Raw genomic sequence first — 10,507 nt, 5'->3', positions numbered from 1 at the left:
CTGGTTGTAACGATGTGGCGCTGCCCTGCCGCCGCCTTGCCTGCAGGGCGGCGCTCTGACCAGACAGACACAGCGAACACATGTCCCCCTGCTGGGGGGGGGGGGGGGAGGGGGGGGTCTTGTTCTCTGGTTGAAAAACTGTGTGTGTCCATGGCTCATCCATGCATGCCTTGCCTCTGCCATACCTGAGGTGTGAGTGTACGCTCAGGTTGAGCCTCGAACATGAACTGGAGCTGGATGGAGGGTGGTGGTGATCAGTGATCTGTTCCTCTGAGGCAGCGAGCTAGCGAGAGACGAGCTGAGAGACGAGCTGAGACGAGCTGAGAGACGAGCTGAGAGACGAGCTGAGAGACGAGCTGAGAGACGAGCTGAGAGACGAGCTGAGGCAAGACGAGCTGAGAGACGAGCTGAGAGACGAGCTGGAGACGAGCTGAAGAGAGCTGAGGCTGAGAGACTGGGACGGAGGGGGGACGAGCTGAGAGACGAGCTGGGAGACGAGCTGAGAGACGAGCTGGAGACGAGCTGAGAGACGAGCTGGGAGACGAGCTGGAGACGAGCTGAGAGACGAGCTGAGAGACGAGCTGAGAGACGAGCTGAGAGACGAGCTGGAGACGAGCTGAGAGACGAGCTGAGAGACGAGCTGAGAGACGAGCTGAGAGACGAGCTGGGAGACGAGCTGGAGACGAGCTGAGAGACGAGCTGGGAGACGAGCTGGGAGACGAGCTGAGAGACGAGCTGGGAGACGAGCTGAGAGACGAGCTGGGAGACGAGCTGGGAGACGAGCTGGAGACGAGCTGAGAGACGAGCTGAGAGACGAGCTGAGAGACGAGCTGAGAGACGAGCTGGGAGACGAGCTGGAGACGAGCTGAGAGACGAGCTGAGAGACGAGCTGAGAGACGAGCTGAGAGACGAGCTGAGAGACGAGCTGAGAGACGAGCTGGAGACGAGCTGAGAGACAAGCTGTGGAGACGAGCTGAAGAGACGAGCTGGAGAGACGAGCTGAGAGACGAGCTGAGAGACGAGCTGGGAGACGAGCTGAGAGACGAGCTGGAGACGAGCTGAGAGACGAGCTGAGAGACGAGCTGGGAGACGAGCTGGAGACGAGCTGAGAGACGAGCTGAGAGACGAGCTGAGAGACGAGCTGAGAGACGAGCTGGGAGACGAGCTGAGAGACGAGCTGAAGACGAGCTGAGAGACGAGCTGAGAGACGAGCTGAGAGACGAGCTGGAGACGAGCTGAGAGACGAGCTGGGAGACGAGCTGAGAGACGAGCTGGGAGACGAGCTGAGAGACGAGCTGAGAGACGAGCTGGGAGACGAGCTGAGAGACGAGCTGGAGACGAGCTGAGAGACGAGCTGAGAGACGAGCTGGGAGACGAGCTGGAGACGAGCTGAGAGACGAGCTGAGAGACGAGCTGGAGACGAGCTGAGAGACGAGCTGAGAGACGAGCTGGAGACGAGCTGAGAGACGAGCTGAGAGACGAGCTGGGAGACGAGCTGGAGACGAGCTGAGAGACGAGCTGAGAGACGAGCTGAGAGACGAGCTGAGAGACGAGCTGAGAGACGAGCTGGAGACGAGCTGAGAGACAAGCTGGGAGACGAGCTGAGAGACGAGCTGGGAGACGAGCTGAGAGACGAGCTGAGAGACGAGCTGGGAGACGAGCTGAGAGACGAGCTGGAGACGAGCTGAGAGACGAGCTGAGAGACGAGCTGGGAGACGAGCTGGAGACGAGCTGAGAGACGAGCTGAGAGACGAGCTGAGAGACGAGCTGAGAGACGAGCTGGGAGACGAGCTGAGAGACGAGCTGAAGACGAGCTGAGAGACGAGCTGAGAGACGAGCTGAGAGACGAGCTGGAGACGAGCTGAGAGACGAGCTGGGAGACGAGCTGAGAGACGAGCTGGGAGACGAGCTGAGAGACGAGCTGAGAGACGAGCTGGGAGACGAGCTGAGAGACGAGCTGGAGACGAGCTGAGAGACGAGCTGAGAGACGAGCTGGGAGACGAGCTGGAGACGAGCTGAGAGACGAGGCTGAGAGACGAGCTGGAGACGAGCTGAGAGACGAGCTGAGAGACGAGCTGGAGACGAGCTGAGAGACGAGCTGAGAGACGAGCTGGGAGACGAGCTGGAGACGAGCTGAGAGACGAGCTGAGAGACGAGCTGGGAGACGAGCTGAGAGACGAGCTGAAGACGAGCTGAGAGACGAGCTGAGAGACGAGCTGAGAGACGAGCTGAGAGACGAGCTGGAGACGAGCTGAGAGACGAGCTGGAGACGAGCTGGAGACGAGCTTCCTCTGCCTCCATGTACCTTTTCCCTTTTCCAAAATCCACAGAAATCCCCCGTCTCGTCTCGTCTCGTCCTCTGTGTCCTCTGTGTCCTCCACGGTCCTACTGTCCCCTCTCCAGAAATAAAACCAACATAAAAAGCTGCTGTGCATCAAGGAGCAGCGCCGCCCTGCTGGCCGTCCCTCCTCATCACACCCTGCTTCACTTCACTCTATTGCACTCTATTGCACTCTATTTCACTCTATTTCAGTCTATTTCAGTCTATTTCACTCTATTTCAGTCTATTTCAGTCTATTCAGTCTATTTCAGTCTATTTCAGTCTATTTCAGTCTATGTCACTGAGTCCAGACCGGCTGTGGTGACGGACGCTGGTCAACATCAATGCAGTAGAACTTCACCATGCAAACCCCCCCAACACACACACACACACACACACACACACACACACACACACACACACACACACACACACACACACACACACACACACACACACACACACACACACACACACACACACACACACACACACACACACACACAGACCGAAAGAGGAAAAAAAGAGGAAAGCGTCTTACTGTCTCCTACAATCCCTGAAGAAACGGTGGAATCCCTCCTCTGGAGGAAAAAAAAGGGGGCAGAAGTGGAAGAGAGGAGGAGGGTGGAGGTGGTGGTGGAGGTGGAGGGGGGGTGGAGGAGGAGGAGGGGGGGGTGCCAGCTGCAGAAGAATGAGTGGAAGCAGAGCGAGAAGATGTGATGGAAAGAAGAAGGAAAGGAAAGACAATCACTGCTGCACCACTAAGGACCCTCCTCCTCCTCCTCCTCCTTCTCCACCTCCTTCTCCACCTCCTCCTCCTCCCCCCGCCGCCGCCGCCGCCACAAGGAATTAGGAGGCGTCCGGCATGCCGCTGCTCGCTGAGGGTCGGAGCATTATCCTGGGGCTCCCGTCCTCCTCCTCCTCCTGACTGTAGTAACACTTTACCTCCTCGCTTCCGCCAAGCTCCCATCCCTCGTTCCCTCTCTCTCTCTCTGCTCTCTCTCGCTCTCGGCTCTCTCTCTCTCGCTCTCCGGTACTGGTTGGTTAGATTCTCTCGCCCCCCTCCCCTCCTGGCTCCAGTCTCTCCTCCGCTCTCCCCAACCCATCATTACCCGGATACAAGGCATACCCCTCCCTCCCTCCCAGCCAATGCCCAACCCCTCCCTCCCGCCTGCCAATTCCATCTCTCCCTCCCTCCCTCAATCCATCCATCCCTCCCATCTCCTGTCCCTCCCCTGTATCCATCTCTCCCTCCCTCCCTCCATCTCTCCCCTCCCTCCCTCCCTCCATCCCTCCCTGTATCCATCTCTCCCTCCCTCCCTCCATATTCTCCCTCCCTCCCTCCATCTCTCCCCTCCCTCCATCTCTCTCTTTGATGTTTTAGAGTTCGACTCTTCGCTGCGAAAAGATCCAGTTTTTTCTTCTTCCTCTTAGAACTGAACACAGAACCCAGTTGGGATCCACCCAGACACACACACACACACACACACACACACACACACACACACACACACACACACACACACACACACACACACACACACACACACACACAACACACACACACACACACACACACACACACACACACACACACACCACACACACACAAACACACACACACACACACACACACACACACACACAGAAATATGAATAAGAAATGAAAGCGATGTGTATAAGAGGATGAGGGGAAGCCACTGCTGCAATGCTTATTAACATAAATAGAGGGAGGGGTGGGGGGTGGGGGGGTGGAGGAGGAGGGGGGGGGTGGAGAGGGGTGGAGAAGCCAGCTTTCTGCTGAAGAGCTGAAACGAAGAGCAAGAAGAGATCAAGTCCTCGACGGCAGTCAGCGGTGAGTGAAGTGTGTCAGCTGGCTCTGGTGAGGACACGCCCCTTTGGGGGGGGGGGGGGGGCAGTGACCACAGAGGGAAATGTGTGGGACTTTGTTATGTTCCAGAAGACATGAACAGGGTCAACCATAATAATTAAACGTTAAACAGTGTAAATGTTCACGGGAGGTTCAGAATCCGTCGTTCAGTCGTAGAAACAAAACTCACGTTTTCCACGAAGGTTCAGCGATTAAAGTGAAGTTTCCTGTGATTCCTGTTGCCGTCGTGTGAATATTGTTAACGAGGCGTTTTACTCCTTCAAATCTTACTTTTGTTGTTCATTCAGATTTTCCTCAAATTTGTCTTTTCCTGTTAAACGTCACTTTTCTGGGACTTAATTTTCTTCACAGGGTCACAATCTTTATTCGTACTTGTTAGAAGGTCGTTTTTTTAATGCTTTGCTTCAGAAACGGTGGGAGACGTTACTCAAACTGGAACCCCGATTAGCGTTAGCATGCTGCGATTAGCGTTAGCCTACCTGCAATTAGCATGAGCCTGCCTTAGCATTAGCACAATGAATTGGGTGTCGGCTCACATGACCACGGCGCTCGGGAGCCAATGACGACGCTACTTTTTGAAAATGGGTCCCAAAGTGACACTTTTTTGACAATGCTCGGAGTCCGTCTCTATGGAAACGGAGGGAAAACGCAACTTTCTGAAAACGCTCTGGCCCCCGTGCAGACGGCGGAGACGCTGCTAACTGAGCGCGTGCACCAGAGGCAGTAACTCGTCGTTCTGCACATGCTCAGTGGCTCCCAGTCCACACTCTCCTGGGTGCTTTTACTTTGACAGTCACCGTAATAACAATCCAACTTCGTTCATACAAATTTAATTTGCGGTTGTCGACGTTTATAAGCAGATTATTTCACGTGGTTCAGATACAGAAACATCGTTTTCTAAATGTTTTCTGAAACGAAAAACGCCAAATCGAGGGATTTTCAGTTGAAACGGAGCCTCGGATGAACTTCAGCTGATCGTTTTGAAACTGTAGTTTATCTCAACTGCTTCGTTTCACTAAAGCAGTTTGACTAATAAAACCTAGAAACCACCTCAAAACAGGGAACAGCGTATTAGTGCCACTTTCAGGATTCAACTTGTATTTGAGACAATAAACTTTCTTTCCGTTGATAGAAGCACCAGGAAGTAAAGCAGTTGTGTGAACATTGTGACTGCAGGGGAGATCCGTACCTGCTGATCCACGGACGCTTCCAGAAGGTCGCGTTCGACTCGAGGTGAAGAGTCGTGGAGGGATCATCCATCGCCGCTCCGTCAGCGAGCCGGGAGGAAGTTTCACGAGAAAATATCAAATACTTCAGACGTGGAACATTCTCTATTTACAGTCCTTTAAGTGCAACTTTAAGTCTTAAATCCCCAAAACGTATTGAAGGTGAACTTTATTCTCCTTTCCTGCATTTGATAAACCACCTGCTGTTTATTCAGACTTCCTGCGCAGCAGCAGCTTGTAACTTCTGTACGCCTGTTTTATTACCGTTTACTGAGCGCTCGCCAAAATAAAAGCTTTGATTGATTTGGTTTCTAATCTTTCATGAACTGGAGAGGAAAACTAACGAGCAGCGACTCAAATCAAAGAACGGACGTGAACAAATGTGCCATATTTAAATAAATGCTCAACTCATTATGTAATAACGCTGCGTTTTGTAATAACTGGTAACAAAACGTAGGTTCAAGTCCCAGTGAAATGAAGGTTTCCACCTCCAGAACACTCTGGTGTCTCTTCTAGAACGTTTTCCTGCTAACTGGCTGAAGGTCAAATGTTAAAACACGACAATCTGTGAGAAAATAGCTGATAAACGGCGCTATTTCCTCTGCTGGGCGGAGCTTCTGACAATAACAGAGTGACATCACGAGTAGTTGTGCACACGCCCAAGTTGTGTTTACATTATGGAGGATCAGAGTTTTGACCACGAAGAGGCTGAATTGAACCAGATTTCATCATCATGGTCATTTCAAACCAGTGATTGATGAAGAAGACACAGAAGGTGGTTCTGCCATCGGTGACCCCGTCTGGAACATGTTTGAGGAAGCAGAAGACGCTTCGTCCTCATTCGTCCTCGTCTCCTCGCTCAGCAGCCGCCACTTTTCACCTTTGAGGCTTTGAGGCTCCTGACTTTTGGCAGAACGACCGTCTTCCTGGATCCAACACGTCCAAGAGCTAGAAGACTGAATCACCGAAGATGAGTCCAGGTGTTACTGGATCGTCTACTAGCCGCCCGAGCTAGCGGCTAGCCGCTAGCCGCTCCCCGCCGCCCGTGCTCCTTTCCTCCTCTCTGGTCTCTTCCAGGCTCAATCTTTCATCAAGGCTCATAAAACACCGACTATAACTTGGAAACACTGTAAAAACTTGGATATTTAAGAGGAAACAAGCCGATATAAACACGACAGATCGAGATCTGCACAACTCGTGATGTCACACATAGGCTCCGCCCACAATGGCCCACAAAGAAGAAGGATTCCCCCGACTTCCTCGGCTGGAGATTCAGAATTCAAATAACTTTGTTATGCGACAACAGTCGGAGGAACCTTAGAAGTAGAACCCCAACTATCGTTTTTTTTACAAAGTAGTGTTTTAACATTTCACTGGACTTTAAATGATTAAATACGTCGAGTGGAATTTACAATCTGGCTTCATTTCTTGAAGAAAAAACAAACACTTCTTTTCTTGTAACTTTACAAATGAGCCACAAGCGCTGGTCTAGAACGTTCCACCTGATCTAGAACGTTCCACCTGATCTAGAACGTTCCACCTGATCTAGATCCCGATTCTCCCGTCGCTGTCGGCAGGACGTGAGTGTAGAACGTAGAATTCTAGTGCAAATCAATCTTAATTCGTTTATTATTAAACACCCACAGTGTGTGGAGGAAGAGAACAATGTAGTACATAAGACACCGGATTATTACATTTTCTTTAAAAACAAAAAGTGGAACAGCCACATTTTGTAGCAACATGTAACACGTTATAATAAAATGTGTTATTACACAATGAAGGGAAAGTGTATTACAGTATCACATACTGCAGTATTATTACGTAACGCTGCAGGTTCTCCAGGTCGGAGCCTCTTAAAGTAATATTACTGCACTTTGTGCTTATAATTGTCTAAACTTTTTATGTAAAAAATAAAATAAAGGTTTGAGCAGTACATCCATGAAGTATTCACTGCGCTCCACGTTTTACATTTTCATTTTAATGCATTATTCCAAAACGGCTCAAATGTGTTTTCCACCTCAAAATTCTACAAACAAAACTCCATAACGGAAAACAGAAAAAATATTTGTTAAATGTTTTATTCAATTATTCAAAATAGAAGAACTCATTTGTACACTAAGTATTGATTTAAGGCCTTTTCTCAGTACCTTGTAGTTTTTTTTATACGACGCCAGTTTGACATAAAAATTTTATTGTTTTTAGGAAATAAACTCTAAACATAATAGAATAAGACTGCAGTTTAATGTAACCACTGTTCTACAGATCCACTGTTATACCGTGACCTTGCTTAACCTTGCCCTCAGTTCTCAGTTTACGTATCAGAAGCATGTTTAACACGAGAATGTGGAGTTTCTTGTTGTTAGATGGTTCATTAGAATACGTGTTCAGATAATATGAGTAAATCTACTTAATATGAATAAATGGGAACGTGTGGCATGATTTAATTACATCTTCTCAAATTACTTTTGTTTGTGGAAATTAGTTATTTCACTATATAGATTTCCTTTTTTAATTCAATTGTCTGGATTATTGACATTCATTTGATGTTTATTACGTCGTGTTTGACGTAAAACACATCAATACACACAAACTGTGGTTTTTAATTCCTCGTCACTCAAAACTGCTCCACAAATAGTTTGGTTCATCGACCTCATTGTTAATTAAGATGTTTTGTACTGGAGTAAATTCCACACTGAGATATCAGACTACAGTAAAGGACACTTACCATTTCCAGCGCTGAACAGGACAAAGTGAGGTTTTGTGAACGACGACGAGACTCTGGAGCACAAAGGAGGAAAACACGTTATTTATCCATTATGACCATCTAGTGAGTGAATCCCAACCTGGAGTAGGGCACACCTGGGGGGTCGGGGTCGGGGTCGGGGAGGGGGGGGGATGGCCTGCCCCCACACTGAAACACAAAGTACCCGATGAGACGTCCTGAAAGTGAAAACGACCCGAGAAACTTCACAACAGGATGATTTACCACGAACCCAATGATTTGCATCACAATTCATTGCATCGAGTTTCTCCAGCGTTCTGATTGGCCATCGTCTCGTCACGCCGCCCCCCTGCAGGTCCAGGACGTCACTGCAGCTCGGAACCAGTGAAGGTTGGGTCTTTTTGTAAACATGAGAGGGTAAATATCCGTTTTTCTAAAAACCCGGGTACGTGTGAACCTATTTGTTTTATACTTGAGAATCACTGTAATAATAATACAACTTCATCTGTTCATATCAATGGAGGTGGACTTGTTATTGCTTGTCTCATTAAAAAACAAACAAACAGCGCCAACTTGTAGCCCGACAGAAAAAAACTACATTGTGGAAACACATTTTCAAAATGTTGCCATGTTAATGTGAAACTTTATGAAAAAAAACCAAAAAAAAATGATGCATTTTCACTTCAAACGTCTAAACGGAGCCTAAAGTCTTGCATCATTTGAATCTGGTGTGTTTTGGTCAAACAGAACAAAAAGGTCCTGGAAGTGGAAACTTGATTAAGAGTCAAACACAGAAGATGCCAAAAAAGAAAAGAAAAGAATTACGTGTCTTTAATGATATAGGCTACATTTGTACATTTCTACAGCAGACTTTCAGTAAGACTAACCGCCAATTAGAAATAAAAACTTTAAACCTGTAACAACTGAAAAACCAGATAACATGTCAAAAGGCTTTTGCAATTAAATACTCGATGTAAATATTCAGTTCAGTATTTTGTCCCATTAAATAATAAAAAAAAAGACATTTCAGTTTGAACACACCATGTGAAATATAAATTACATTAAAGCACCTTTTTTCAAGAATGAGGATATTAAAATAAATAATTGGCCTTTCCAGATGGAGACAGTACTTTTCTTTCCCCCCCCACTGTGGTAGTAAAGTAAGGCTGTGCAGTCACACTGAACACTCCTGCCCGCAGATGTAAGGCGTGTTCGACGTACAGTACATGGGCGAGGGGGGGGGGGGGGGTGAGGAGGGGGCTCACGCCACCACAACGAACAGCAAACAAAACCTGGTTACATCATAAAAACACCTATAAGATGTGCAGCTCCATCGGCGACGGCGAAACAAGAACGACAACAACGTGTGTCGTTTCAGTGACGATTGAAACAAACAGTAGAAATCAGGTTCAAGTGAGTCGCTGGGAGGATTGTCACTTCGTTATGCAACGTGGGAATATTGGTTTTAGTCTGCCAGCTGGGAGGATTCCCATTACAATGATCTGAAGTGGGAATTTCCCTCGTTTCAGCAAAATCTGCTCTAAAAAAAAAAAAAGAGAGAAACATTGCAGTCGATCCCAATCACTCGTTCACTCAGACCCTCAGTGGAACCAGAATCTCTCTCCTCGCGCCTCGTTCACCCACAAAAGGGTCTCGCTTTAAAAATCACGGACGCGCCATCGCCCCCCCCGGAGGCCGGCCGCCATACGCATGCACACGCTCACACGCCACCCGACATACATACTCGTGTGGGGGAGGGGCCGAGAGCTTAACTTCCAGGATAAAAAACAAAACAAAAGGGTCGACGGGGTTTAAACTGGTGCTTCGAAAAAGTCACAAGAACATATGAAAGACGGAGGCACAAAGCTGCCTTTGTTAAAAGCCCCCGCGGCGAGAAGCCGGAGCCTCCGGCGGCGTCCGATCCGCGGTACAAAAGTTCACACGTTATGTTACAGTACAGGAAGTCGACGGGCCTGAAGGTTCCAACTCAGTCACAAATATATTTAATGCTATTCTTTCACTTAGCATTTCAATTTATTAATTTTTTTTTTTTTCCTTTGTTTTTTTTCTAAAAGCAAACTGTGTTGGATAGTTAATTCTTTTACAAATTCACACAGTCATTAAAACACTCCCAATAAGCCTGGTTTCACATAAAACCCTGTACAATTCATTCGTACGCTAACAGTCCGTGAAAGTTGGGATTTAGAAAAGTTGTCAGTCAACGGGCTCAATCGACTACGAATTACAATGTTTACAAAAACATACTCTGTGGCAGATACTATAGAAACGCCCACACGCCCCCCCCCCCCCCCCCCCCCCCCCAAACATCCAAAGTAATTTGGAGATCC

This window comes from Blennius ocellaris (assembly GCF_963422515.1).
Source record: "Blennius ocellaris genome assembly, chromosome: 16".
In the NCBI taxonomy this organism is placed as follows: domain Eukaryota; kingdom Metazoa; phylum Chordata; class Actinopteri; order Blenniiformes; family Blenniidae; genus Blennius; species Blennius ocellaris.
This window is presented reverse-complemented; position numbering follows the sequence as displayed.